This window comes from Amblyraja radiata, unplaced genomic scaffold, assembly GCF_010909765.2.
Source record: "Amblyraja radiata isolate CabotCenter1 unplaced genomic scaffold, sAmbRad1.1.pri S43, whole genome shotgun sequence".
Taxonomy (NCBI): Eukaryota; Metazoa; Chordata; class Chondrichthyes; order Rajiformes; family Rajidae; genus Amblyraja; species Amblyraja radiata.
The window spans coordinates 3,671,608-3,676,267 of record NW_022630150.1 but is presented as its reverse complement, the minus strand read 5'-3'; positions in this window follow the sequence as shown (position 1 = coordinate 3,676,267).

Genomic DNA, 4,660 nt, shown 5'->3' with positions numbered 1-4,660 from the left:
TGGTTTTTGGTCAGTCTGGCCCTGAAGCAGTGCGCAGGGAGCCATCAAAGCGGTTGGGCAACACTGCTAACCTTCCTCTAGTGTTACAGAGACTAGCCCAGGATAAAGATAGTTATTGCAGGCAACAGGCAGGTGCCCTGGCCACAGATGCAGAGCAGGTAGTTTTGGCTGTTCTCCCCCCTGCAGGTGGCCAGAGCTCTCTTGCAAAATAAATCATTTGTGGGGACAATCTCTTCCCCCTCTGCACTATTCTTGGGATATGGGACTGTTACTTCCCAAAGAAAGGCTCAAAATGTCGGAGTAACTCAGTCAGCATCAGTGGAGAGAAAGAATGGATGATGTTTCGAATCGACGCACTTCTTCAGACTGAGAGTCGGGGAGGGGAAGATTAGAGATACAGTGCCCTCCATAATGTTTGGGACAAAGACCCATCATTTCTTTATTTGCCTCTGTACTGTGTGTGTACAATTTGAGATTTGTAATAGAAATAATCGCATGTGGTTAAAAGTGCATTGTCATTCTTGAGTGGCCAAGTCAATCACCTGATCTGAACCCAATTGAGCATGCCTTTTATATGCTGAATAGAAAACTGAAGGGGACTAGCCCCCAAAACAAGCATAAGCTAAAGATGGCAGCAATACAGGCCTGACAGAGCATCACCAGAGAAGACACCCAGCAACTGGTGATGTCCATGAATCACAGACTTCAAGCAGTCATTGCATGCAAAGGATATGCAACAAAATACTAAACACGACTACTTTCATTTACAGGACATTGCTGTGTCCCAAACATTATGGTGCCCTGAAATGGAGGGGACTATGTATAAACACAGCTGTGATTTCTACATGGTGAAACCAAAATGTATAAAAATGGCCTTTATTCAAATCTGACAATGCGCACTTTAACCAGGTGATTTTTTCTATTACAAATCTCAAATTGTGGAGTAGAGGTGAATAAATAAATGAAGAAGGGTCTCGACCCGAAACGTCACCTATTCCTTCGCTCCATAGATGCTGCCTCACCCGCTGAGTTTCCCAACATTGTTGTCTACAATAAATAAACGATGGGTCTTTGTCCCAAACATTATGGATGGCACTGTATGGAGGGGGAAGGTGTGAAAATGACATTGAAGCAGACAATGGTGAAGGAAATGTAGAATGGGACCTTGTTGACCGAGGGGAAGGTGACAACAGTGAAATAAATCGGCAACACATGAAACTAATCGGAGATAGCAAAAATGCTGGAGAAACTCAGCGGGTGCGGCAGCATCTATGGAGCGAAGGAAATAGGCAACGTTTCGGGCCGAAACCCTTCTTCAGACTAATCGAAGAACTAGGTTAGGGGAGGGATGGAGTGAGAGGGAACACAAGTGCTACTTGAAGTGAGAGAAACCAATATTCATACCGCTGGGGCGTAAGCTGCCCAAGCGAAATACGAGGTGCTGTTCTTCCAATTTGCTTTGGGTCTCACTCCGACAGCGGAGGAGGTCCAGGACAGGAAGGTCAGTGTGGGAATGGGAGAGGGAGTTAAGTGTTTGGCAACCAATACAGTGTAGATGGAGCCCCATATTTCCCCTGCATTTTTGGACATACAGCTTACTGATTTTTGGGGCCTTAATGTCGAGGCTTCCATTTTTGTGTTAATGGCACGTTTTTTAAAGTCAACAATGACATTAAAATAACCTCAGCGACCTGGATAGTCTGGCACCTGCAGTAGCCACAGATCACAGGCGGCTTCAAGGAAACTGTAGTATAGATCATTGTTAGCTAGGGGAAGGTAGCAACAAAAACAAACAGAGATAAAATGTAATCGGGGAGTCAGACTGCTCGGAGAACTTGGGAAGAGGGAGGGATGGAGAGGGAAATCAAGGGTTACCTGAAGTTAGAGAAGTCAATATTCATACCGCTGAGGTTTAAACGGCCCAAGTGAAAAATCTTCAGTCAGGTGGCAAAGAAGATCACCACAACAGGCAAGGAGCAGCCAAATAGGACACCTGTGCGTGTGGCATGGAGGGCACTTCTGAGAGCTATCACTGTTCAGGTCACACCCCTGTGATGTGATGGAATACGTTCCTATTCATCTGGGCAGATGGAGCTGCAAGAAGGTGCCAAGAGCTGGAGGAACTCAGTGGGGGCCGGGCAGCATCTATGGAGGGAATGGTCAGACGACGTTTTGGCATCAGGACCCTTCCTCAGGCTGGAAGGAAGGATGCAATGTGGGACCCAGGGAGCCATTTGTTGTCACTTGCGGCAGCACAACAGGCAGGTACAAACATGGTACAGTTTCATATTTTCCTGGTCACACAAAGCTCTGAAGTGTGAACTATAATGTGAACCGCTAGGATTGGCAGAGAACATCTGTCGGAAAGTTAAGGATTTCTGCACTCGTTCACACCACCCTCAGGAGTGACTCCGGCCGTCAATCCCCACGAGAGGAAGCACTTATTTAAGACCTTGCGGGATAACATATGGTCGATCGCAGTCATTCAGTGCCAGCCAAGATTTCCCGCTCATAGTTTCCTGAGGGCAGCCCGCATTCAAACCCTCGGCCTCTCCTGCTAATAGCAAGCACCATTTCCATTCGCTTCTGAATGGGTGCCAGAGTCACTAAAAATAACCTGGGCAGTCTGGTGCGGATGCCGCGACAGGTCACAGAGCAAGCACAGAAAGAGTTTGACATTCTTGCCATAGAGGGAGTACAGAGAAGGTTCACCAGACTGATTCCTGGGATGGCAGGACTTTCATATGAAGAAAGACTGGATAGACTCAGCTTGAACTCGCTAGAATTTAGAAGATTGAGGGGGGATCTTATAGAAACGTACAAAATCATTAAGGGGTTGGACAGGCTAGATTGCTGGAAGATTGTTCCCGCTGTTGGGGAAGTCCAGAACAAGGGGCCACACACACAGTTTAAGGATAAGGGGGAAATCTTTTAGGACCGAGATGAGGAAAACATTTTTCACAGAGAGTGGTGAATCTCTGGAATTCTCTGCCACAGAAGGTAGTTGAGGCCAGTTCATTGGCTATATTTAAGAGGGAGTTAGATGTGGCCCTTGTGGCTAAAGGGATCAGGGGGTATGGAGAGAAGGCAGGTACAGGATACTGAGTTGGATGAGATCATATTGAATGGCGGTGCAGGCTCAAAGGGGCGAATGGCCTACTCCTGCACCTATTTTCTATGTTTCTATGTCTATGAAGGATGGTAAATCAACCCAGAATGAAAATCAAAGGTAGACAAAAATGCTGGAGAAACTCAGCGGGTGAGGCAGCATCTATGGAGCGAAGGAATAGGTGACGTTTCGGGTCGAGACCCTTAGGGTCTCGACCCGAAACGTCACCTATTCCTTCATCAGATTGAAGAAGGGTCTCGACCCGAAACGTCGCCTATTTCCTTCGCTCCATAGATGCTGCCTCACCCGCTGAGTTTCTCCAGCATTTTTGTCTACCTTCGATTTTTCCAGCATCTGCAGTTCTTTCTTGAACAGAAGGAAAACCAGAATCGTTCTTCATGTTAAAGACTTGCCTTTTATTTGGACATCAGTCACAAATCCCACGACGTTACAACTCCCAGGTGAAAAAGGATCTTGCACTGAGGGGCAAGCAGCGGCAGTGGAGTAACCAGGAGATCCTCTCTCGATGGGCAGCATGTGTCAGACCATATTGGAGCAGCACACACAACATTGGCAAAACAGGGCTGGAACCTGCCAATATTTATGTGCTGCTAAAACAGAGCCGACAATACGTTCCTTTATTCTCCTGGCAATCCCCACACCCAGGGATGTGGCCACATGGATCACTGCATGAGCATGCAGCTTCAAGCAGGTATTTTAAACATTTGTTCCCGAGTGCATCTCACGCATATATACACCCCACAAGTTAAAGTGTGTCATCACTTTACAGGAAGAGGGAATTGTACTTGAATTGTTTTCAGCCTAAGCAATTGGTTTGTCACTGGCACACGGTTTAAGGGAGAGGCGGTCAAAAATATTCAAACTCTGATCTCAGCAACTTTCCAAACAGATTAGAATCCAGGTCCAAACTAAAAACACAGATTGGTTGTGTGTGTGTGTGTGTGTGTATATGTATGCATAGGTGCATATGTGTGTGTATGTATAGGTCTATATGTGTGTGTATATGTATGTATAGGTGTATATGTGTGTGTATGTATGTATAGGTGTATATGCATATGTATGTATGTATATGTGTGTGTATATATGTGTGTGTGTGTATATGTATGTATAGGTGTATATGTGTGTATGTATGTATGTATAGGTCTATATGTGTGTGTGTCTATATGTGTGTGTGTGTATATGTGTGTGTGTATACGTATGTATAGGTGTATATGTGTGTGTATGTATGTATAGGTGTATATATGTGTGTGTATATATGTGTGTGTGTGTCTATATGTGTGTGTGTATATGTGTGTGTGTGTGATCATCGCCAAACTAAAACACCTTCCTTGGAGCACGTTACAACCTGCCTTGCGTCAATACAGACACACACACACGCACTTGCATTTGAAGGGTCTACATTAGTAAACCAATGGCAAAAAATACCCACTTCAATACTGAAAAATCATCAAAGTTTGCATGACAGTTGAGCCAATATTTTATATTAGAATTCATAATTTTCAATGCAGATTTTTTCTGAAAAAGCACCAC